This window comes from Anomalospiza imberbis, chromosome 12 (assembly GCF_031753505.1).
Source record: "Anomalospiza imberbis isolate Cuckoo-Finch-1a 21T00152 chromosome 12, ASM3175350v1, whole genome shotgun sequence".
Classification (NCBI taxonomy): Eukaryota; Metazoa; Chordata; class Aves; order Passeriformes; family Viduidae; genus Anomalospiza; species Anomalospiza imberbis.
In genome coordinates, this window is record NC_089692.1 from 1,085,006 (window position 1) to 1,111,929 (window position 26,924).

General features: G+C 42.0%; 1 long non-coding RNA gene across 1 annotated transcript in view; it reads right to left on the minus strand.

The window, feature by feature from the left end:
• Positions 1-2,650: 2,650 nt before the first annotated feature.
• Positions 2,651-26,924, minus strand: part of LOC137480947 (uncharacterized) — a 28,536-nt gene continuing 4,262 nt past the window's right edge. The window contains exons 2-3 of the long non-coding RNA XR_011003199.1: positions 16,424-16,486; positions 2,651-5,166 (exon numbers count right to left, since the gene is read on the minus strand). This is a non-coding gene — a long non-coding RNA (uncharacterized lncRNA). The remainder of the gene's footprint in view (positions 5,167-16,423; positions 16,487-26,924) is intronic.

The window sequence follows — 26,924 nt, forward strand, 5'->3', positions numbered from 1 at the left end:
ATCCCATCCAGCCCTGCCCTCTGGCACTGGGAGCCATTCCCTGGGTCCTGTCCCTCCAGCCCTTGGCAATTGTCTCTCTCCATCTTTCCTGCAGCTCCTTCAGGCCCTGCAAGGCCACACTGAGCTCACCCCAAAGCTTCTCCTCTCCAGGTGAACAATGAGGTGGTTAAAAATATTTATAGCTTCTTTCTGTCATCTCAGACATTTCAAATTCTTCCATGGGTTTTTCCCATACCAAAAATCTAACTGGAAGGATTAAATCCTGGCTTGATAAACACAGTCCTTCTCTCTTTTGTTCTGTGTAAGGCTACTCATCTTCAAACCATTTTGGAAGGGTTGATGCTTACAGATCCTGCACACACAAACAGCAATGCCTGTGACTGCCCCAGCTGAGGCCAGGCCTGCTCTGTCTATCCCTGCGACCTGTCCCTGGGGCAGGGTGACAGCAGTGCCCTTCCTTCAGCACAAACCCCGGCACAGGGAGCTGGAGAGTGGCCCAGGGTCTGAACTGATGAAAGAGGGGTCATCAGTAACCTTCCCCAGAGATGTGTTTCCAAAAATGACCAGAATCTTCTGCCAACTAATCATGGCTGGGCTTATCTGCAAGTTCCTGTCATGGAGAAATCTTGTGGAATTGAAACGCTGAACCAAGACATGGAGTTCAGAGCTATCTGAACACTCTGCCACCTCTTCAGACAGGCCCAAGGACAAGTTTGCAGGAGGCTGACAGTGCTGGTTTCAAGGTTGCTTATCTCCAGCATGATCCATATTGGCAGGTTTAACTTCAATCTACTGCTTTGTCTTCCAAAGAGGGACAAGCGCTTTAAATAAATCTTCTCCTGCACTCAGTGCTAGCAGTTAATTTTCTCTAAATTCAGTGGAGCATCTATCCTGATTTAACAGACATCTGGGAGAGACAGGAGCAACAACACTGGTTGTGAAAGCTTCAGGCCAGCTCCAGAGCACCTCGTAGCAAATGTCCTGGGTCAGTAGTTCAAGCTACACTCAGAACAAAGATAGATTTTTCCATGTTGCAGCCCAGCTTCTTTATGTCTTAGTCAAATCTTATTGGAGTCAAAGAAAATGACCTGGACTGGGCCTTTTGCTTGTCAAAGGCAGCTTCTTTCCCACACTTAACAAACCTCATATTTCTTTCTGTCTGCTGGATGGCAACCAGTGAAATCAGAGGAAGAGCATTCAAAACAGATCTGTCTACCTGCACCTCACCAACCAGCCTGGAAGGGAAAATAGTTATTTAGAGTCATCATATTCCATTTGTGAGAACACACCATCCAGTGCAGTGAAAAATCCCTGAGAACTATTTCCCTTTAAAATATTGCCCAAGAAAAATCCAACATCCCACAAAGGCAAAGCGCGTGGCTGCGTCAGGAGCGCGAGGCAAAAACCACTTTGTGCTGTAAACAGCCACGTCAGTGGGAAAAGGCTGTCTGCTTATTTCTATTTTCCCTCTACAATTGCAACTGTCATGTAAACTCTTTAATAAAGAGATCAGAGCTAGTCACTAAAGTGCTAGTCAGAAATGCCAGGCACTGCAGAAATCAGCATTTTAATTTGAGTTTTGAACAGAATGAAGCCTTAACATAGCTCTCAAGCTATTTAAATATGGGGGAAATTAGCTGAATGAATGAAAGAAAATAACACAGCTGGCAACTATTTAAAAAGAGCAGACTGACTTTTGTAAGTTCAAACGGGGCTGTTGAGAAATAACTTCTTATAAACTATGCAAAATCAGATGTTGTACAAATATCCATCTCTATTTCTCTCTCCAGATCAAGACTTTGACAATAATTAATCATAATGAAAGTTTCTCCAAGAAAAGTCAAAAATACTTAACTCTGAAAGAGCCTGCAAATATTTGGTTAAGATTATATGTATATGTATATGTATATGTATATGTATATGTATATGTATATGTATATGTATAAGTGTGTGTAAATGTGTGTTTATATACACACAGTTGAAACTAATCTACTGCAAAGTTCTTTTAGAAGCATCTCTTTTTTCTGTACATTATTTATCTTCACTGAATTATTCTGTAGCATCTGGGAAGACTAATTTAGGCAAAGAAAATTTCCAGCTAAAACCAACATCCAAGCTTTTTCCATTTTTTTGAATTCCAGTAACACAGCAGCTACTCAGAGATTACACACAGGCTGCTCCACCCTCTTCCTGGGCTGGCTCCCAGCAGCTGTCCAACATATGGCTCCAAGTTTTGAGGAGTTTATTTTGCCATCAGAATGTTACAAAATGTAAAGTTTTTTTCCCTCTGCAGGCAGAAGCCTGGAGTGGGACAGGAGCAGCAGGGGATCCTGAGCTCCTCAGCCTCCTGCAGAGTGGCAGAAATGTTCCTTGCACACAGGATCCCAGCTTTGTCCTGCAGAATTCAGCTGACAGAAATGCTGTAGCTCATTTTTAAAGAAAGAGAGAGAGTATAAATACAAAGGAGGTGTAATAATCTCAGGAGTTGTGCAGATAAAAAGCTTCCAGCCATTCATGTGCTGATAAAACTGGAAGATCAATGGAAGTTGTATGTCTGTTCCCACTGCCTGTCCTGTCTCCCACCACTGCCAAGGGATAACCCAGCCCTTCACTGTTCTAATAATACACAGAATGGAGCTTTTTGCTTCATGTTTTCACAATTTGTACAGGTCTGCTTATTTTATATCAGTCTTTTTTGCAAGCCAAAAAAATTTCTTTTCATAGCACACCCTGCAGGGCTTTGCTTGGGATTTTTGATTAAAAAACCTGCTTTTTTAAGCTTGATGGGTTTGCAAAAGTGTTTCAATTTCTTTGATTTTCCACTTACACTTTTGCTAGCGCAGCCCCACAAAATCCTTCAGTGGTAAACAGCTCCAAGATGAGGAGGGAGGAGAAACCAGACTGCTGACGCTGTCTCTGCTGCCATCCCAAGACAGAATGCAACCCTAATTCCCTTTCCTGGCACAGGATCTGGCTGGTGCATTGTCCAGGAAGCAAACCAGGATCACATTTGCTGCCTGTCAGCCAAGGAGTGCATTCTGCTGTGGCTGGGGGCCATGGGAACTCACCTTGAAGATGGTTATTCATCACTTCTTGAACAAAGCGGAGGAGCCCGGGCCGGGACTGGGTCTTCCACAACGAGGAGCTTTTGAAATGAAAGTGTTCCTGCTTTCATTCAAACCTGGGCACCTTTACCTTCCACCCCAAATGATTTCTCCTTGCCAGTGCCTTTGAAACCCATTCAGCAGGTGGAATGTTCCAGGATATCACAGCTTTAAAAGCCCAGGTTCCTGTTTGAGGCTCTCATTCCTACAGGATTGAGTCTAATCATTTCCAGTACCACTGAACAACTTAATAAGCTGCAAAAACTTGATAAGACAATGTAATTGCCAGCTTTTATGTATATTCTTAAAATAGCTACGTTCCTTATAGAGGTTGTGTGGGATATAAGTGTTAGCAGGAACAATTAAAGAACTGAAACAATTGAAGCAGATTGGAGAATTATAGCATGCAAAAATTGTAAAAAATTCCAAACTAATTGTCCTTCTTCCTTGTCTCACATAAACAATAATTTCAGGTACTGGAACAAATTACTCAAAACCAGAAAATCACTATGAAAAATAAAGATAATATTTACCCATACTGCAGGAAAAATAGGTATAAAGACCCTTGTATGAATTCAGGTAATTGAAGATTCTGGAATGAATGAAATTTCTCTCACACATTTCAGCTATTCAAGTCAGTGGAATAATACAGTCATTTCCTTATTCCAAATATTGTTGTTCAACACATCAGCAGGTAGAAGGTGCAGTCTTTATTGTAAGTTATTTCCATCCCCTCACCAAGACCAGGCTCCTGTTGTGTGGAAGCTCCAGTGTTCCCCTCTGTGCCCTGCTCCTGCCTGCAGCAGGCTGGACAGAACTTCATTATTTTCAGTATATCTGATACAGCCTCAAACAAAAGGCATGGTCACACTCTCTCCTCTGTTTTATTCCAGTAATTCCATCTCAGCAACTCCCGGGCTTACTCATAAACACCCTTTGGAAGTTGCTTCCCTTTCTCATCCAAAGCCAAAAAAACTCAGCTCCCCTGAATACTAACACAACTGTGGAAATACAAATAGGATCACAGAAGACTGGCTTTCCTTTAACCTTGACTGCTATCAATAAAGCATATTTTCTTCTCTCTATCACATTTTAATGTGTGCTTTGCACCAACACTGTCAGCAGTAATATAGGTTTACTGTTCTATTATGCATCATATTAAAAAGACAGCAAGGTTTTTGCAGAGCAACCAAAGGGTAAAATAAAAGGATTTGTAGGAAAGTGGTTTGGAAGACACGAAATTAATCTTGCACTCCAATCAATCTGCAACTGAAAAGATACTTGACTCCATCTGTCAGCAGAGTCAGACAGGTATCTGATCAACTGCATGGAAATCCTTTTATAAACTCAAGCTCTGATGAATGCTGTAACCTTACTTGAAGGAATGGCACTGCCTTGTACTCACATGCATGGTAATGGAGGTGAAATGTGAAGTCTGAATATCTGATCAAGGCATGTCTCTGCTTCATAAAAGAGATCTCTCCATTAAGTATTTAAGCAAACATCACTGTTCTATCAAAGGATGAGACTTCTAAAATAATGATTTTGAAATTTCCCCATGACAGAAAAAGTCTGCATTACATAACCAGACAAATTCTGAATATCTGCTCAGTGCAATACATCTGAATAATAAGAAAAAATAATCAAACTAGGAGGACATTTCCAACCAGTATTCTTGCAAATTTCCTGCAATACAAATTCACGCTGTTGTGATAATCAGCACAACATTTTATGCATTTTAGTGCAGCAAAATCAAAGGAAGTGGAATTACTTTATAATTCTATGTTTGCACACTTGAAAGTCCAGGTCAATGCTAAATTTTTAAAGGACATTTGATAATCAGATCCTTCATTACTTTGTTCCTCCAATGCTCCATTACAGAAAGCAATAGGGTAACCTGATACATTAAGGGTGTTAAACTCATTTCAATCACGTCCAGCAGTTACAAAACATCTGTTTCCTGAAAATCAAAGTGCAGCTGGAATGCCAAAACTGCAGTCAAAGCCAGGGCTCGCCTCTGTCCACGTTTGCTTTTACTCTCCAATCCAGACGCTGGTGAAATCTGTTAAGGAGCATCATGAAGAGATGTTTATGAGGAGGCACCAGGATGAGCAGAGGGATGGAGCAGCTCTGCTGGCAGGAAAGGCTGGGAGAGCTGGGATTGTTCACCTGGAGAGGAGAAGCTTTGGGCTGAGCTCAGTGCGGCCTTGCAGGGCCTGAAGGAGCTGCAGCAAAGATGGAGAGAGACAATTGCCAAGGGCTGGAAGGACAGGACCCAGGGAATGACTCCCAGTGCCAGAGGGCAGGGCTGGATGGGATATTGGGAATTAGGAATTGTTCCCTGGCAGGGTGGGCAGGCCCTGGCACAGGGTGCCCAGAGCAGCTGGGGCTGCCCCTGGATCCCTGGCAGTGCCCAAGGCCAGGTTGGACACTGGGGCTGGGAGCAGCCTGGGACAGTGGAAGGTGTCCCTGCCATGGCAGGGGTGGCACTGGGTGATCTTCAAGGTCCTTTCCAGCCCAAACCAGTCTGGGGTTCTGTGAAAAGCATCAGAGGAGCTGCAAGGCCCATTGAAAGCCCAGATGGAGTTCCCAGCCCACGCTGTGCTTGGTGGCCCTGCAGTGACTGTGGCACTGAACCCTGAGCAGTTCTATTTCTATTTCCAGCTGCCTCAGGGTGGTCCCTCCTGTAGCCAGGCTCCAAGGTGGGACAGTGCAACAACAGGAGCTTCTCCATTTACCCCTTGATGACATTTGGGAGGGGAAATGTGGCCCTGAGCCCCTCAGGAGGGTGTGGGGCTCCCAAGGCAGCTGCTCTGCCACGCTGCTCCTGCAGAGCTGGGAGCTGCCCCTGCAGAGGGACAGAGCCTCAGCAGCCACTGCTGAACACACACCTCCCTAAGGAGCTTGTTCCCTCCACTCCATCCCAGTCCAGACATGCCTAAATCCAGCCAAGCAGACGTCCCCTTCACACCTGACAGTGCTGCCTTTGGCTGGAAGCTGATCAAAACTGCACACAAGCAGAAAGCAGCGTGGGGAAAAGCAGAAGAGGAAAAAAAGGCATGGGGAGAGAGTTTAAATATAGAGACTGAGAACACTTTTTCCCCCACTAAGAACAAGGATTTACCATTCCACATTAAACACATATGCTAAAACATACAACTCATGTGGGAACGAAACCTCACAGAACTCAGGCCCCTTGGTGTAAAATGATCACTGACTCCAGGGCAAGGTTTCGCCTCAGTTATGTCCAACAATAATGTTAAAAGTCTGACAGGAATAAAGTTTTGTCAGATGCCCATTCTCCATCTTATTCTATGCTGGAAATGGGGTGAAGAGGGTATTCTAGGGAAATACCACCTTCATTCAATATTAGGAGGTCCTGGATGCTCTGAGATACATAAGAGCACAAGCACCTGCTGTGCTTTTCCTGAAACCTTCTCATTTGCCACATGGAAAAAGGAGACAGACAGAGGGAGGGGAGGTGTTGAGTCCAAGCGTGGGTAGCTGCATCACTGACATTTAGCAACAGTAGACTGAGTTTCAGTGCTGAAAGGGAGCCAGGAAGGCTGAGAAGAAAGTTTGCAGTATCTGAGAAATACTGCAAAGACAGAAACTAAAATAAAGAAGAGAAACACAGCAATTGCTATTTAAATGACAAGCAGATACTGAGGTTGGAGCTGGATATCTGTGGGAACTTCTTCCATTCCCAGCAGATGAGTGCAAATCAAGGGCAGAGCCGAGTGCTCTGTACTTTTGTGGAAATTTGTAGACCAGACTCCCAGTTTATGTGCTGACTTGGGCCTAAGTGAGCCCATCTGGATTTACACCATCCAAGGGTGTACCCTTAGTCCCTTATTACAGAGACAGAAGACACATGTCACAGTGTTCAAGGTAAGTCCACGTATAAAGGTATAATGAATAAATAAATCCAATTTCAGAGCAGTTTCTGAGCTCAGAAGGATATTTCAGCTGGGTGATGGTGGGCAAGCAATGATAGTGTGTGACAGCAAACCCGACAGATATGCCTGGGACTACAAAACAACAATTCTGTGATTTAAGTTCCCCCATTCCAATCTGGAAATGTCTATTCATGTCTCAGCAGGTGCTCTGGGAGACAATGACAAAGGAAAGGCCTCTCTGTCTGTGAATATGACACAAAATAAGGCCGTGCCTGCAGGAGCAGCTTTTCAGTTTCAGAACCAAAATTTCTACTCCCAATGCATGAGTTCTGCTTATTACAAATAACCACGCTGCTGTTCATCAGCAGCTGTTAAAAACCAACCACCTTCATTGATAATTGAGGCATAATTTTCAAAAGTCTGTAATCTGGGTACAGCCCAAAGTGATGGCACTTCCCTTGGTTTGACCTCGCTGATTTACAGTGATCATTTTTCACTGGGGGATCTGCACCTGACACATCAGTAAAGTTCCTGAAAAATCTCAGACCAGGAAATCCTGACCAAATCTGAGATTTTTCCCAGCCATGTTTTCCTTGGGTGTAAGGAAGCTGCAAGATAAAAACTGGCAAGGGAAGAGAACATTGATTTCAAATCTAGCTGATTAGAAAACATAAACATATCTGAATGTGGACATTAAAACAGTCACAGGGGGTTGCACTGAATAATAATAAAAAAAAGAGAGACAAAGACACACAAATTCTTGAATAATTTAGAGAAAAGCACACATAGAATATGATACAGCTTTATTGCCTGCAGCCTATGGGTTCTCTCCTCCACCAAATAAATCCTGGTCGCTTTCTTGTTGAATTGTGGCCACTGCCACCAGAACTCTGCATTCATATTCTCACCAGAAAGGCAAAACTGCTCTAACAGAGAGCTTGCAGTGAAATAACTCTTATCTGCAAAAGAGAATATCACTGTGGGCTCCAGCAAGAAAGAAGTAGATGCAAGAATGTTGAAGAAAGAACAGAAAACCACTGCAAGAAGATAAATTACTTACAAACAATTCCATCCAGGAGCACAACTCCCTTCTCCCTCACCCCCTCTCTTCTTTAAGTCACATTCTTTTAAGGCACATCCTTTGATTTCAGAAAAGAAACAAAGAGGTCCCGAAAAATAAATAATAGTCTCAAAAGTACACAGTGCACTTAGTAAAAGGGGAGAGAAAGGAATATCAACAGTGTACAAATAACAGACTCATCTCATCTGTATTTATTGGCATTATTTATTCTTTAAAAATGTACAATTGCTCTTTTATCATAAGCACTTTGCATTAATCCAAGCTGTATCTAGGGAGTCTGTTGTGTGTGTGCCAACTTTCACAGAAGTGAGACATGGTTATTAGGTTTTTAAGTGAAATATGTGAAACTCAGAAGATGGTCGAGATCATTTGTGCATTGTAATTGAATGACTACTGGAAAAAAAAAGAATTTTTTTCACATCTTAATAGAGCCTCTGGAATAAATACTAATTAATGTTCCACCAAAGCTTGCTGTTAATCAGCTGCATGTCAGCATACATTCCGAGTGTGATTTAAATTATGAAGTATGGTGGGATTATCTCCAGTCTTGCAAATTACCTCTTCACAAAAGTCACAGTAAGCATTATGTGTGCACTGGAGGTATCATTCGTCCCAGGGTTAGTCTCTGCATGGTTCTCTGGATTACAGGCTGCTCAGGCTATGGAGAGCATGCTTGGATCACCTCAGAAAAATGCAATTGCAAGTTTTACAGCTGACCTTTGGAGATCCAGGCTCCAACCACCAAGCCCATTAACAATTGTCTCATTAGGTTTATGTGCAGCTGGAGATGTTCTCCACAGCTGGGACTAAACTGGGTGCTGAAAACTCTGAGAAATCCATCACCAGTGCTTTGACCAAGACTCAAGCTCTCAGAATAGTCCAGGAGAGACAGGGAGTTACAATCCTGTTGGGAGATGTACGAGTTGAAGCTCAGTCTTAGCTCTGTCTGAAAAATGCCCATCAGCTGAAGAGAGGGACTGAAGAATGATGTATGAGTGGGGGGATGAAGCAATTACAGGGAATAATTGATGCAGTATCTGTAACAGTATCACAAATACTTACTGTGGGTTTAGATTTTAAAAAGTAATAGAAAATCAATTCAGTGAATAAGCAAACCACTTTGTTGATGAATTATTGGGACAAGGAAGGAGAGAATTAGTTTTTAGGCTTCCTCATGTTTGAACAGTCTATTAGTATTTGATAAAAATTATAATTGAAGTGTCAGCTCCATCACATAATGTAAACTAAGGCAGGACACTGGATAAGGGGATGGAATTGTCAGAGTGTTACAAAGCCTTCCAGAGACTCAGTGTGTTTCAAATATATTACATATAGCATAGGCACAGCCATTAAAGCAGGACTCCAACAAGAGAGGCAAAGAGGGACTTCACAGAAAAAATCCATGTCTGTCATAGCACAGAAGAAATAAAATAATTTTTGCCAAGACAGACAGATCCCAGTGACCTCAAAATTTGCCTGAAATCTAAAGCAAAATCATCAAAAAACCTTAAGGGATGACTAAAAACCTTGAGGAAATCTTGGTGGTTTTTTTAGCACATTGAAAAGGGGGGAATTACACATTAGTTCTAACTTATGATTTTGGTCTCTCAGATCTTGAGCTTGGCCACTACCTCAAACCAACAACTGACCTTAGATACAGACTTAAGGCCTAGTCTAGCCCAATCAAAGGGGAAAGGGAAATGTCTTGAGAAGACAAAAACCTGCAAGCATCCTGGGAAGAAGCAACCTTCCCAAGCATCCACATATGCAAGACACAGTTTTCATTCATCATCGCAACTGTTCATGTGTAAAACTGCGCCCAGATGGAGCAAAAATATCAGGTCTGGAGGAAAGCTTGGTGTGTGCAGCATCTTTTCCCATCCTTACCTACCTCCTGTAATCTCTACCCAACCCACTGAGACCCAACCACTCAGAATTTGTGTAGAGGTTCTGTGCAGCAGACTCACCTCATTCCTTCTCTTTTGACTCCACCATCCCCGCTCAGCAGAAAGAAGCAATTGTCCTTATTCAGAGGTGGGAGGGTGAGATTGTTACCAAGGAAACGGGCTCAATTTGACAGAGATTTGGAAACCCAGACCCAGCTGGAGATAGGAAATCTGAGTATCCTCCCCCAGAAAACATTTGAAAACTAGATGCAATCTGGCAGCAACTAAAACCTAGTTAACTCTTAACTCCCTTCCCTTTGTGAATCCATCTTTCGTTTTCTTTATCTACTTTTTAATAACTTTCTTCTTTGGCTACATGGGTTTGAAGGAAATAACAATGAATCATCCTGAGAGACAACATCCAAAACGGGACACAGAGATATATTTGTGGATTTAGAACCATTACTCTCTCATATTCAGTTGAGGAAAGTCCCACCTGTGCCCCTAGCTACACTCATGGGATTTCCACTTTAAATGAAATTCAATCAGCAGGACCAGGACCAGAAGTTCTCCTGGGGCTGGAGCTCAGCCTGCAGCCCCGCACAGTACAAATGTGCCATTGATTACTTGGAGAGGGGCTGTAACAATGATTAAAAGCCCCAGGATACATCCTGAGCTGGTGTAAATCCACAGCAGCTCCATTGATTTACTCCAAGCCAGAGGAGATCGAATCGAATTTACACAGACTGAGGATGTGAGGCCATCACTTTTGAGGAAGTGGGGAGTGGAAAATGATACTGCACAGAGGGGATAGATCAGTGCAATGTAAATAAAATAACAAAACAAGAATAGGGAGGAACTGCTGGAGGTGAAAAGTCCAGGAGTAATGGCTGCAAGCTAGACAGGAGAAGATCCACTGCACAGAGTTAAGATGCATTTTAAAGGATGGACTTAGAAGAGAATTTTTTTTTTTTCCAAAGGAGTGGCTCGGATTGTTTCTAGACAGGTTTTGCATTTTGTTTATGAGCTTTACTGGCAGGAAGAGAATTTTAAGAGAGTGAACTCTCAACAGCTGGAGAGGACTGAAAACCATGATGTTTTTTGAAATTAATGTTTCTGTAGAAGCCTGGGCACAGCAGATTGCACTTTAGCAGGATGAAGCCTGTTCCAGTCTGGAGCCCAGCAAGTGAATCACACAGAAATCACATACTTGGCTCTATTCCTGAGTGTCAGAGCAATTCCTGCCCTGTTCCTGCTCCCAGTTCTGTGTGTGACACTCACAGATGGGTCACTGATCCTGCCTAACACTTTCTGCCCCTCAGAGATTTGGTTTTTTACAGAACTGAAAAGCTGCAAAGAATTTGGTTTCTGTTGGACCCAAAAGGCTTTTTTCCTCCTCCTGAAACCAATTAAAAGGTCTAGTGGTTCTACAGAAAGTCTTCCATGAGATACCAACAGGAGGCTTCCAGGGTATGACCCAAACTAAATATCCAGGGAACTGCTTCCATTTTATCCCAAACTAATGAGCATTTTCCTCTAATTTCAACTGACAAGCCTATAACTTGAAGCTGGAACCTAAGCTATAATATGATACATCAACTGTAAATTTTCTTGGTTTTGCCTACGCCAGCCAGTTAATACTATTTACAGTGCTGTCATTGTCTGGCATTGATGTACAGTAATACAATACCAAGTCAGGTACTCTGACACATTTTAAATTAAAATGGAGAAGATTGTCCTTTCCCATACCAAGTTCCACTGCCATTAATTAGTCACATATTGTTCCTGAAATTTAATTGTTTAAAGCCATGATGTTAATTCAGAGATTTACAGGTGGAGATTGCCAGCTGGCGAGCACTAGATGAGAAATGACATTTGTAAGAACATTGACCTTCAAACGTGTGTCTGCCTCAACCCTCTGAGAGATCACCTTGTCCAGCTGGAAAAACAAAGCCCAGCTCTTGACTGGGAGCATACAACGTCCTTGGGAGCTGGTCTAATTCAGACACATTTAGAAAAGATCAAATGAACTTTTCGTACGTCATGATTCTGACTCCAAATTACAAAATGAGAGTTCTTTGGTTGGTCCCCAAAGTTAAGATAGGATTATTTAGGACACTCTTCATCTCCACAGGCTGTGGCATCACTTCTTTCCTAGACAAACTGGACATTCTTCCAGGGTCCAGGCTCTCCACATGTGGAAAAAGATCCTTGCTGGCCAAGACTACATTACTGACATTCTGCCATGGCATGAGAGAGAGCCAAAGTTCCCAAACTGGAGGAGGATTCTCATGTCAAATCAGATGCTGACCATTAAAGTTTCAAAAACTGGAGAAACTCTGTGGTACAGACTTACTAGTAAGCCAGGAAAGCCAAAATTTCTTACTTAATTCTGAGATTTGGAGACAGAACATTTATGACTATTTGATTCTAGTTTTGTGATAGCAACAAGATTGTGCCCACCATTGCTGGATCAAGTGGGAAATTATTTGTACTCAAGAGGCAGCTTCTATAAATTATCCACATTCTAGAGCCAGCAACCTGCTCTCAGATTTCCATTATGTCCCAGTAACCATTTGGTCTTAAAAAAACCCCTAATTTTTGGTTTAAATATTCGTTATTATATCATATATCAGGTTGGAAGTTTAACATTCTTGACACAGAAATTCAGAATTAGAAACATCTTGAGAAGAGCATTCTTGTTATCAGTCATGTCATCTTGAACATGTTTAGAAGCTTGCTGCTGGCACCAGGAATTGATATTTTATTCAAAAGAATGTATTTAAAGAAAATGACAGCACTTTTCAATTCAGCTTTTCTAAAACAAGAAATCTTTCAAGTCTTCCAAGCCATGTGGATTTCAACATTCCAGTGATTAAGACTATTTTCAATTATACATGCTTTCCCCATTATTTTTTCATAGCTTTAGGGTAGATTTTCAACACTCTGCATGAAGAATTAGACACACAAATCACTCACAACTATTAATGGGAATTGCACAGATGGTGGAAGAACTGGTACAGAACAAGAAAAACCAATTCAAACCATCAAAAACTTGAGAAAAGCCTGCCCTGAACTTTGCAGGCTGGGTGGATCTGCGATTCCTCCTTCTTGTCTTGCCAAGCCGCAAACTTCCAACAGGCAGCCCCGGAAGGGGAAATGGCAAAGAGCCGCCAGAAAACCAGAAATGGTGAGAACTTCCTCAGTTTCTGAGAGCAACCTTTTGGTCTGGATAAACAGAGCTGGATGGCCCTGGGTGATCTACATGTGCTGGAGCCTCTGGGTGAGCAGTGCAGAGCTCTCCACCTGAGAGAAGAGACATCTTGGTGTCTCCATGTTTCTCTGTGGCTATTTGAAGAGACTAAAGGACTACAAATGAACTGAGAGAAAATTTAGAACATACTGGTCTTGTTTATCTGAGTGTTCTTTAGAAAAAGAGCTGTGATATTTAGACAATATTTGTATTTTCTTCTCTTAACCAAAGGAGCCATTAATGAAATTGCAAAAACTCATTTCCTGACACCCCCCTGTTGCCTCAGCAATCCACTTTCCTACAAAAAATGATCTCTCTATTCTAATTTCATCAGTATAACTTCAAAAATAACTTAATTTAACCAAACAGATCTCAGGCTTTAATTTGTCAGACTTTAATTCTGTGAAGGGTGCTCCCATTTCCTTTTATGTCTTTATGACAGCTTCAGACAGAGAGTTTCCAGGAGTGGAAAGCCTTGAGAAGATGACACAAAGAACAGTTGAAAGCAAGTCCAAACTCACTACTGCCATTTCCCCCACCCCTACTTCATATATTTTTATGGGCAAGAAAAATGATTTTCTGCACCCTTCATTTTCTCATGGCATTATAAATGGATTTGAGGAATGCCAACCATGTTTGAATTCAGTGCCAAAGCAAGGAGCATCCAGGCCTCCAGTTACACACCAAGATATTCTGAATTACAACCCTGCATTGTCAATATGTCCCTCCCCACACAAATTCTTTACTGTGTTTGGAATATACCGTTTCAAAACTCAGCTCAAATAATCTTGGTTTTGCCCTCAAGCACAAGTGTCATTCAAAAACACTCAATCTGGGGTTTGTGACCAAAATTATTCTACTTTTGTATATTCTCAGACAGCAAAATACAAAGTCCAGTTGTTCACTTTCAGATGGAGAAAAGTATCATGAAGTAATGTAGTGTTCTTCATCATCCTGACAGAATTTCCCTGAATGGAATTTCAGCACAGTTTGATTGGAACTATCTAGCAGAAAGACAGTAGAGCAATAAACTGTATAAAGCCATACAAGTGTATGAAGTGCACTCTTGATGGAGATGTTGGACATCCTGAAGAGCTCATGCCACGTTCTCTGCTTTGTGTCTCAGTACCCAACTGCACCCCATAACACTGTTGTATTGATTGGTCATTTTTATGGCTTCCTGGAAAAATAAAACTGTCTGCTGGCTTTTCAGATGTTTCTGGGTTGTAGTTTGGTACATAGACAAAGACTAAAATAGGTAATTGTTTTATATACAGAACGCCATCATTTCTACAACCCAGGGACTTTTATAGTAAAATTCAGATTCTGGCTCAAGGGGAAGTTTCTGAATCAATCCCAGAACAGCAAAAGGGTGAACAAATGGAAAGTGTACAGCTAGAAGTTATGAATCATATTTAATAATTTTGGGTGCATCTGTTTCCTGATTTACTTCTCTGAAGATTTTTCTTCTCTTACTTGCAAGATCAATTCTTCTGCAACCCCAAAAAGACAGCAGTTAAAGGCAGTCAGAAGGGCGTGTGCTTTGCAACACACCTTTATATGCAAAAGGCATTTGGAAAATGTTCCACTTCACCTCTAAAATCCATTGCTGGCATGCTGGGATTCCCAGGTTCTGCTGGGAGAAAGCAAGAGTGCCCCTTTCTTGTGACATTCACATTCTCTGGACAGAGAGATATAATTCTATCTCTCAGGAGAAGCACAGAGGGAAGAAAACAATCTTTCTCTCTGCTCCTTTGTTTTCCCCATGTGGAATGTGGTGTGGAGGTTGTTTACCTGCAGTGATTGCTGGGTTGGATCCTGGTGAAGGTTGTTTGAGTTCAGTGCCCAGTGGGATCTAGCTGTGGCTCGGGCTCTCAGCAGAGAGTCATGAGTTTGAGTTAGTTAGATAGGTAAGTAAGAAGTAAATCTGTAGAATAGGATAGTATCTCTTTAATATAGTATAGTATAGGATTAATAGTATATTAATGTAATATAGTATAGGATTAATAAAGCTATTCTTCAGCCTTCTGATCTGGAGCCAGACATCATCATTTCCTCCCTTAGTCAGGGTCTGCCACATTTTTACTATACCTTTCTGATGAGGATTCCAGCTCCTTATCCCATCTTCTTGTGGAAAACAAGGATCTGGAAAGAGAGAAGGGAGCAAGCAGCACATGGAGCCTTAGCAGCAGGCAAAGCTGGAGGAAGGGCTTGACCCAAATTTAGTTATTTCAGGGAAGACTCAGGGAAGTGAAGAACAGTTTCTTCGGTGACTTCACAAAATGAAATTTGTCTCCCAGCCATAAAAGGTCTATTTAAGGCAGGTGTCACAGACAGCATCCCTTGCCAAGGAGGAGATTTAGTTTAGGCCATATGAAAATGGAAAAAAAAAAACAACAACAACAAAAAAAAAAAAAAAAAAAAAAAAAAAAATAAAAAAACCACCAAACCAAACCTTAAAGCAATCTGCTTTCCCCCAAGGTGTTCCAACATACCTGACCAGTGCTCATTTGGCAGCATTTCTTGGCATATGAAGATATTTACAGGAGTCACAAATGGCTGCAAGTATCAAAAACTCACTAATGTTAAGTGCTCACCTACCTTATAGGACTGTAGATGTTTACAAAAATTGGAAAGAAGACATCTCCTAAGCCTAACACTTTGGTAGTTGAGCAAAATGGTTTAAAAGTTTATATAATTGGAATTTCTAGTTGTGGTTTCTTGTATGATCTTTGCAGGGATGAGTTGTGTTCTTATCTGAGAATCAGGAATATTTATGTATTTCATGACATAAGGTCTACTGCAGAAGAAAATCTTGCTAACCACTGAAAAAGGATGTAGATAATAACGTAGCACATACATCTGCTCTTTCCCTTGACACCTCTTGGACTCAGAATGGCAAAGGAGGTGAGTAACTGCAGCATCCTCATCTTTGTAACTCCTCTGGAGCACAAGATATAATTACACTGCAAGTGAACTCTTATTGCATCATATAGGCTCAAAATGAACAGCAATCTATTTTTACTTAGGAGAAAAGAGACTGTGTATCTCATCTGTTCAGCTGTATTTTATACCCAGCTGCTTTTTATGTCCTTGTTTCAGATAAAAAGATGCTGGAATCTTCCAAGTGCCTCAGAGAGCCCATTTTGTCCACCCCCCTGAAAAGAAGGCTCCCAAAAGCTGTGCACTGACAGGCTGACCTGCAGGGAGGAGGACACACTGCAGCTCTCAGGTCTGGGCAGGAGTTCCATGCTGACATGTCTCTGGAAAAAAAAAATGGAATTATATCCATAGTTCATGCCTACAGGTCTTCAAACACATGACAAAAGGTTAATTAAAAACAAGCTCAAAAGAAGATAAGCTGGGTGAGGAGGCAAAGCCTGGTTTGATCATCCCGCTGACCCCAAGCAAGGTGAGATAACAGCACCTTGGAAGGACATCTGCAGGAGCCAGGAGAGCTGGAAATGAATGCTGGGTGCTGACACAGGGTTCGAAAACATGGCAGAGGCCTCAGAGGGTGCAGATTTCCACCTTCTCAATATTTCCCTATAGTACCACAAAGTTTTTCAACACAATTCCCACTGTCATAGAGCATGCAGCACAAAAAGTCTCTTCCTATTATTATAACATATTTTTAAATCAAATGTATAAGACGGGGATTTTAAAACTCCATTCAGATGCTTAAATAGGCAGCCATGTTTTGAGAAGTTGAGGTTCCATTCAACAGTGAAGTAAACAGGTTCTGGGCTTCCAACTCCTGTTCTCAGCTGAAGTTTTGAAATCTTTGTTTGTCTGTCTGAGGAGGAGCTAAAACTCACCCAGTCTGCAGTTATCCAGATATCCAGTTTCAGGCCCAACTGTAGCTGCCTGCTCATACACAATGCATGACTCAACATTAATCTCCCTTTTAATCTCCTCCCAGTTTCTGCCTTCTCTTCCACAGCACTTTCCTCTACCAGATCAGCAGCAGTTGAGAACTGGCAGTGTTTTCTTTACAGGGACACATTGATAGTAAACACAATTTTCCCCTGACACTGGGAGCTGGGATGTGCGTGCTAGAACAGAGCCCTGGATGTGCTGTGTGATAATAACCTACACAGGCTCTGAAACATTTAACATTTAAGTGAGTAATGCTGCAGATCTGCATTAGAAAGGAAATGCTCCTATTTTATCTGTTTTGGAGCTTTTTTTACAGGCAACTGTAAAACTCTAGAAACCCTCAAGCAAAGCGGAGCAGAGGTTCTGAGTGGACATGGGCAGAGTGAAGGAAGACATGGGGTCAAAGCCACTGCCCCTCTCTTTCCTGCCCCATTCGGGAATATCTAATGTGCACACTAAGTGCAGACACAACCTCCACAGTCTGCTGCCTTACTCAAAGGCTCTCAGACTTGGCAGAATAAAAAGGGAATAAAGATTTCACATTTGGTTTTCTTTTCAATACACACAGAGATTCAGAGAGGTTGGGAAAAAAACCTGTAAACACTGGGGGAACAATAGAGTCAGAGATGTCACCTCCAGCTGGCAAATTAAAAATATCTGTACTTGTTAAAAGCTACCTACATTTATTTCTTTTTTTCTTTTTTTTAAGGGAAGAGAACACTGACCAATTGCAGCAGGGCCATTAACACAACCAGAATGCACAGAACAGTGTTAACCACCAGGCTACCACTCAGGAACAAACCCAAGCTTAGTAGTGTTATTGACTATCAGGAGAATAAAATAGAAGTAAAATTGTATTCTGCATATTAATGAAAAAAAAATCAGTAATTTCGGTTTTTCATCAATGAAAGCTGTCTTATTTAAAAAAAAATCAAGTATATAAAGATTCCCAGCATGTCCCACGTGTAAACACTACATAATTTTCATTTAGGTCTAAAGTAGCAGAACAGATGGGGTCCCAGTAGTCAAAAGTAAGCACATTATGATTATTGGCAGCTATTAAACTTCTGGTAATAAATGACATTATGAAGTAATATGTTGTGCCTAACATTGTAAAAGTTTGTGATGATAGTTTACAAGGAAAAAATATTGAAAAATCGTAACATGAAGAACAGCAAAAAGGAACAGAATGATGTAACATTTTGGTAAATGAAATTCCGAGCCTTTTTTAAAATTAGAGAGTTATCATTTATTCTTGCCTAAAAAAATACTCAGCATAAGCCAAAGGACACTTTTTAAAATATCTCAGCCAATTTGTAATGGAGTGCACCAAGTGTCTTGATATTTTAAAAGCCATCCAGTTATCAATCAGACAAACCCAGGCATTTAACTTGACTTTCTGTCTTAACTCACTTCCCCAGTCCTTTGCTGTCTCCTTTATTTAATACAAACTGCAGGTGTGTGACTCACAAACAGGTTCAAGCTGACCATGCCAGGTGATTCAGCTCTGCTCCTTTGGCCCTGGCCCTCATACTCAGCCACAGAGCTGGTTGGAGACAAGCAATTTGTTGAACCTGATTCAAGCTTTATCAAACATTAGAGATTTTTCTTCCTTTCCTATAGCAGTTTTCTCAAATAAATATTAATGCTTTTTTTTTTTCTGAATAGCCCAGGGTCAGTGCTAATGGTTTAAGTGTTCATACAATATTTTTATTACTATTTAGTTATTATTTTGGTTCTTAATAATTTTGCTGGTTGGTTTTCCCTATGGGTTTTGCAGATGCTTTGTGCTGTTCAGAAGAGCCTACATTGGCATGAACCAAATCAACCCAAGACCATACAGAGCATGGAAAACCCATCACCTTTGCTGATGCCAGCCCAGCTCTGTGTCCCTGTGTCTCCTCATGCCCAGGGGTGCCAGGGGCTGGCCATGTGTGTTGTCCTCCAGGACCATCTGTGGTCTGGCCAGCCGGAGCTCCCAGCACAGGAACAGCATGGAATATTTCCCATATTACACTGTCAAATCCTATGGGCAGCCTAGAAAGGTGCAGCTGGGTTTTGATTTGAGGAGGAACCAACCCCTCTGGCAGGGTCTGGCTGCTCTTGGCCCCAATCCTGCAGGGAGTTTTGGGAACACAGGCACCAATGAGTGCTTGTGCAGGGCTTCCAAATGCTTAGGGCAGGCCCACAGTCAGCTGAGCATATTCCTTCAGTAAAACTCTGCTCACCAGGGCTCAGCAAAGCTGTGGTTGCTGCCAGTGCTCGTCAGTGCAGGACTCATTTAATGACTGCTGGAGTCAACAGGAACACAGGCCAAGGGCAGGGACCTTGCCTTCATTAAGACTCCCAGTCAATCTTAAAAGATACTCCAAAGGTTCTGCTGCAGCCTCGTGGAGCCTCTGTTCAAACAGGTATTTAGTCACTAAATCAGGCTGTCAGCTGGAGACCTTTTGGAACAAGCCCTGCTTTTCCAGAGGAATGACAGAGCAATTTCTTAAAGGCAGTTCACTCCTGCTTTCAGCTCCTGCTGCAAGAAGACAAGCCACGAACAAAATTAGTTAATTGAAATAATGGAAGGTTGATATCATTTTGCAATATTTCTATCTCCATGGAAAACATCTTGTAAAACTTATATCCCATGTCTTCCTCATCCTTCCCACTTACCGGTGAGAATGATAAATAATCTGGAAGTATAAGAACTCCAAAGAGCATGGTCATGGTGAGTGATCATGGTGAGTGATCCCAGACCCATTTCAGAGTCTGGTGTAATCTAAACCGTGCTTCATCAGATAGGATCCTCTAGAAATTATGGAATGAGTAACTGAAACTCTAGATAATGGTTGAAATTCTGTTTGCAGTAGCACTGGAATATTTTACTCTATGTCATGAAGTAAACAAGAACACACACCAAAAAAATACAAGCAACAAATCTAATTTAAGAAAAAGTGACTGGTTTTATTCTTGGTTATACAAAGGGAAGCAATACAATAAAGACATTTGTCCTTAAATTAAGCATTTTACTCCTGTGCTATCCATGATCCTGGAGAATGTCACTGTCAGACACACAAGACACTTCAAGGAGCAGAGAAGGAAGTTGGTTGATGAGGTTTAATGACCAATATATTGAAAATGAAGTAAATCCTTCCCATGAAGACAAATGGAAAGCAAGGGAACAAAAGGGAATATTGTGGTCTAAGGCTTGAAATCCAAAAGTGAGCCCAAGTAGCATCAGACAATCTTATAGGAATAAGGAATTAATTCCCACACCCTCTATAGACTGAATCAGGACCTTATTTACATGTATGCTGAACCCATGGTTTTCTCTAGCACGGTACAGGATTCATTTCAGATTGCATTTCTCCTGGTAAGATATTTATTGGCACTGTGTGAGCACAGATAATACACTTTATATGTCCCTAATATATAAAATACCCTTCTCCTCAGTCTACCTGCCCACTTATAAATTTGATCTCTTTTATGTTCCTCACGAAAGGCTGCCTCTTCCCAGGGCAGCCCAGCTGAGCTGCAGCTTACAAGTGTATTTATTGAAAGGAGCACAGCAATAACAACTGTTCTTTTGTCTCTGTGAGAAAAGGCTGCCTAGAGCCAATTATCGTTTATCACTCCAGATACACATTTTATGATCTTTGTGCTTAACCAGAAAATAGTGTAAGAAGAAGGAGCCAATTTAATATTTTCAAGTTCAATCACATCAGAAAGGATCCCTTAACTTGCATTGTATGTTGTTCAGTGTAATTGTCAGATTTTATTAATTTTACATGCTAAGCTGGAAACATAAGGCACAGGTTTCTTCTTGGAAGAGCAGCAAAGCTAAAAACAGCACAAGCACCAGAGGAAACTGTGTTTATAATTGCTCTGTTTCCTAGTTGGACTTTGTCAGCTCGACTTGGGTGGCAGCATGACATGGAGAGAAAAAGCTCACTTTGATTTGGAGAAGGTTGTTTGCAGGTGTCAAAACAAAGTCTACCGGGAAACCAAGGGAAAAATTAAATGCTGTGAGCCATTATTGCAGGTGTGCTCCAGTGAAAATTATCATTCTCTTGTTTTTGCCTCAGTAAACACATTGTGCAGTTGAAGCCAAACGTCGCTTGGAAGGAATTTAAAATACTGTAAGCTTACAATGAAGCTCAAATTTATATTTCTTGGTCCAAACACATAGATTAGAAATTATTCTTCCTACTCACCGAAGACAGGAATACAATGCAGGCTGATAATGAGCAGGCACCAAGGACTAAATATGCAAGAAGAGGCATTTCTGACACTGCACTGTGGGATGTCACCCCCAGCATTCATAGTTCGTGTGCCCGGCAGTCCCTGTCCCCGGGAGGGGACAGCGCTGGTGCCACACTGGGAGGGCACGGGGGCTGCCCCATGGCAGCAGCCACCAGGCTCAGCCCAGCCAGCACCCCAAACCCGTGGAGCACCCCCAGCCCCACGGAGAGCTCTCTCCAGTGCCAGGGAATGTCTGGGCTTGGGTCTGGGACAGAACGAGCCTGGCACTGCTTTGGCCCAGGAGCCACATTGCCTGGAGCATGGAAACAGCTGCTCCAGGGTTTTCAGGGTATTGGCTGGAACAGGAACTGCTCCTACACCCCACAGCCAGGCTTTGCAGCAGGACAGACACTGCCTGGCCCTTACACATTTGACAGCAACACAGATTTTATCTGGGACAGATAAAGATCTCCAGAAGCTCTTCCAGGTGTGCAATCCAGCCTGGAGCAGCAGCCCCCTCACCATTGTGGCACTGGGATTTGGAGTGTTTCATGCAATCACATTTGTATTGGCACCAAAACTATTAAATGGTGAATGATGAAACACTTTCCCCTCTCCCCCAGAGCCTGAGTTTTTGGTAAATATCCCCATCCAGCAGAGCTTTGGAGTCACCAGAGGAGGGAGGTGAAGTCCTAATAATCAAGGTGACAACACGAGGAGTTCTTAAAGAAAATAAGGAGCCACCAGTCAACTGGATACTGAGTGAAGTAGTCTGGGGCAAATAAGACCAGTCCAACAACCACTGGAATTATCTTTAGAGAAGAATATAACCAGAAATGAGGAGAAACAGTGCAGAAGGATCAAAGGACATGGCATGAGCATCCTTGGTTTGACCAAGTATGGGTGTCAATGTTCTTGCAGCAGAGACAGCCTGGAAATGGGGCTCTCAACAGAACAGAGATTCGTTACTCCTGTGCTGCTGGACGCCATTAATCCTCAAGGAAAATCTGGGAGCATCCATGATTTTAATGGGAAGTGCCTGGGACCTTTACAAAGTCTTGGCTCTATGAGGTGCCTGTGGAATCTGGAGGAAAAGATGAATTCTACCAAATGAGGCTGACTGAGAAAATGTTCTTCACACAAGGCAAATTAAAAATCAAAAAACCTGAGCCTGTTTACTCTACACTGCTTTAAAGGGAAGGGAACAAGCTGGAAGGAGCTGAACATGCCAAGGAAATAAATATTGTGAACAATTTTCCTGTTTCCAGTCTGTGTCTCTAACCCTGAGTCAATCAGGGCAATATGTGTGCTCTCAGAAACAGAAATTATTGCTTCCTCTGGAGTGTTATGCTTTGTTTTTACATATTTCTAAGAAGTGATCCAAATGTCATAATATTAAAAACTGTTAATTTAATTCTTTCTCTGGTGGAAGGTTGGCTGTGCCATGGTTAGAACATGTTTTGCCCCAGCAAAGATCAGGAATCACAAGGATTTTATGCTGAGTTGGCTTCTATGACTGTGGGTTAGAATTAAAACACACACAGAGGCTTCTGTGCATGAAAACTAGGAGAAAGAAATAGTGAATACACTGTGAAATCCTTTCTAACAAACATTAAACACAAACACACTTCAATTAAATGAAGCAGGAGACCTGAGTGCAAAGGTTCAGGGCTGAATTAAGTTCTAAATCAGGGCTGTTTCCCTGTGTTTGCTTAGCTCAAGGTATTTAATTCAGCCCAGAATACAGCGACTCTCCTGAGGTATTCAGAAAAGCAGATTCCTTGGGTTGTCTGTAATGCTGGACCTGGAGGAGCTGATCTGTCACAGGTGTCCCCAAACACAGCCCCATGGAACACCACAGGGTTTAGAACCCCACAAGGACTGAAATCCCAAAAGGACTGGAGTCCCAAATGGACTGGAACCCCACAGGGACTGGAACTCCACAGGGACTGGAATCCCACAGGGACAGGAATCCCACAAGGACTGAAATCCCAAAAGGACTGGAATCCCACAAGGACTGGAATCCCACAGGTACTGGAATCCCACAAGGACCGGAGTCCCACAAGAACTGGAGTCCCAAAATGACTGGAACCCCACAAGAAGTGGAACCCCACAGGGACTGGAACCCCACTAGAACTGGAATCCCAAAGGGACTGGAACTCCACAGGAACTGGAGTCCCACAGGGACTGGAACCCCACAAGAACTGGAATCCCACAGGGACTGGAACTCCACAGGGACTGGAACCCCACAAGAACGGGAGTCCCACAGGGACTGGAACCCCACAAGAACTGGAATCCCACAGGGACTGGAACCCCACAAGGACTGGAGTCCCACAGGGACTGGAATCCCACAAGAACTGGAGTCCCACAAGAACTGGAATCCCACAAGAACTGGAACCCCACAGGGACTGGAATCCCACAAGAACTGGAATCCCACAAGAACTGGAGTCCCAAAAGGACTGGAACCCCACAAGAACTACTGGAGTCCCAAAAGGACTGGAACCCCACCAGAACTACTGGAGTCCCAAAAGGACTGGAACCCCACCAGAACTGGAGTCCCAAAAGGACTGGAACCCCACAAGAACTACTGGAGTCCCAAAAGGACTGGAACCCCACCAGAACTGGAGTCCCACAAGGACTGGAGTCCCAAAAGGACTGGAACCCCACAAGAACTGGAGTCCCAAAAGGACTGGAGTCCCAAAAGGACTGGAACCCCCCAAGAACTGGAGTCTCACTGCCCCACTCCTGCTCTGTGCCACAGCCACTGCACTGGCCCAGCTCCATTGAGCCTAAACAGCTTCAATTCAAAGAACATCTTGTAACCTTATTCATAATAAGAAAAGACAGTGGAAAAGCAAAAGAAAACTTAATTTTTGCAACACATCCATTTCTGTAACAAAAAGAAAATCCGAGCAATCAAGGCATATTAAACAGGGCCATGCTTTTCTGACCCAGAAAACACAGGCCTGTACATTAACATTAACTAAACCAATGCAAAACCCTACCACAGCATTGTAAAGGCACAGGGTAATTGCTGCATATTTTGACAAAAATTTTACCTACTTTTGATAGAGCAAAAATCCAGGTAATCTCCATTATAGCCAGGGATATTTACTTCAAAATAACTTCATATTTTAAAATACATTATTTCCTTATTTAGCTGGCAGTTTTATATCTTATTTTCTATACAGCTGCTAAAGGTTCCCTGCTTTCCTAACAGATTAATCATTTATCTGTTGGTGGGTGATCTTTAATTCCTACCTTAGAAAACCCCTAAAACTGTTAATATTGTAGCTGGAAACTCCTATAATATCACCTCAATGTGGCATTAGGGTGGTCAACATCACCACCATAATGTAATTATTGATGTTAGCATACCAGTAATCTCAGAAAACATAACATTTCTCAGATTGCCCTGATATTGTCGCTTCACTATTTAAACTTCTTTTCTTTTCTTTTCTTTTCTTTTCTTTTCTTTTCTTTTCTTTTCTTTTCTTTTCTTTTCTTTTCTTTTCTTTTCTTTTCTTTTCTTTTCTTTTCTTTTCTTTTCTTTTCTTTTCTTTTCTTTTCTTTTCTTTCTTTCTTTTTCTTTTTCTTTTTCTTTTTCTTTTTCTTTTTCTTTTTCTTTTTCTTTTTCTTTTTCTTTTTCTTTTTCTTTTTCTTTTTCTTTTTCTTTTTCTTTTTCTTTTTCTTTTTCTTTTTCTTTTTGTGGCACCTTAAACCAAAACATTCATTGTACCCCCCTGTGGAGAGACCCAGAGGTCCCATATGCCCAGAAAGGTTTTCCCATCCTGGGAACAGCTTTTTGTCATGCAGCAGAGCAGAGAAAATTATCTACGCCCATCAAACCTCAGCTACAAGTAGACAACCTGTGGCATATTTAAAAATGTAGTTGAAATAGCTTTAAAATTTATAGCTTAATTATAAAAACACAATTTAAAGTTCGTGTGAGGGATGCAGAGGCAGGCCCTTGAAAGGTGCTTTCAGTTCAGCAAAATTTACTGCAATTACGACGGCAGGAATAAGCTATAAAGAAAGTTCAGGAGTGCTTTGAGGTCTGCATTTATGTCCAGTACCCTTCCATATGTTTTTATTCCTGGCAAGTGCCATGAAGCTCCAGCAGCTGTCTCAGCCTCCTCAGCACTGGGCAGTCACTGGGAGGAAGGCAGCTTTTACTGGGTTCACTCTGGGGCTGTGACTCATGACTCACATTGAGTAGACTCAGACTTAAAAAAAGCTTAACCCTTCTGCTTTGGGGTTTTATACCAAATTCTCCACTAAGCACAACAAAAAAGGAATAATTTTTGGGAGAGCCATGCAACTGCCCAGTGTAAGCATGAGAGCAGCCAACATCACCCTGCCAGACCTCCCTCCCAGCAGGGCTTTTGCTGTCATCAGAAAACAGTTCTGGAAACAAAACAGGCCTTGGGTTTTGGGCCCTGTCAGCACATTCCCACTTTCCCACTCTGCTCAGGCATGTTAACAACTGCATAAAACTGCATTTCAAACAGCCCCAGCAGCAGAAAGCATTAGAAGTGAAATATCAATAACATTTTCTCAAAAGCAATTGAGTGCCTCCGTTTATGGAGTAGAACCTGGTCATTAGTTAGATAATCCTCTCTTCACTAAGCATGGGACTGCATGGAACTTTAGATGAAATCCAAGATAATCTCTGCTGGTTTCATCCTGAGGCTCCCCAGCAGCATCTCAGGACACCAGTTTTGGTGGAACTGCTCAGAACCACCTTGAAAGGGGCTCAGCAGCGAAAATGATGGGGAGATGCAGGAGCGAAGGCAGGTGAGTCTGCAGTCAAGGGCTGTACAGAGAGCTCAACATTGATTGCAGGGAAGAAGAAAAGGGTAAAAAGCTCCTTATTGTGTTATCTGGTTGTTTCTTTTTTGATAAGTTTTTGTTTGGTTGCAATTTCAAAAATATAATTAGGAGTCCCCAGGCAAAACTGAAGAGGTGGAATACTAATGGAAATTTTAATCTTCAGCATAAGAAATCAAAAACATTTGAATAGCCTGCATACACACACATCCATTATTTAACACTTGAGACCAGTTCAAATAGAATATTTTCTTACCACCCAGGTCTCCATTGTTTTCCACCTTTAAATCTTTTTAGCATTCCATTTCTGTGCCCACTGTCCCTGCGAGAGACATTATATTGGTAAGTTTCATGTTTGGAGAGGCAAGAACAGTAATCTAAAAACTCTGGGGTTGGTCTGTGATAAGTACTGGGGAAGTGGGATGTTTCTGTCCTCTATTTATTTAGGTTATGGCCCTTACAAGCAAAGTAAAATAGTCCTGAAATGCTCACAGAGAAGCTCTTGCTGCCTCAGAGTTATTTCCCTTGCCCTCGTTATTTCTTTCTTTCTAAGGACTGTTCCAAGATTACTGAAAACACCTCAGTGCTTTCCTCCAGTCAAGACTGGAACAGATATTTTTCAAAAGCAGTGCTAAATATTCTGTGATTTGAGGATTCTCTGACCTAACCAGTGACTCAGAGAGAAAGATTGATTCCTGCTCTTGTCCCTCACTGGGCTCCAGTCACAGATTTGACTTTGGAAGATTCCCTGATATTATA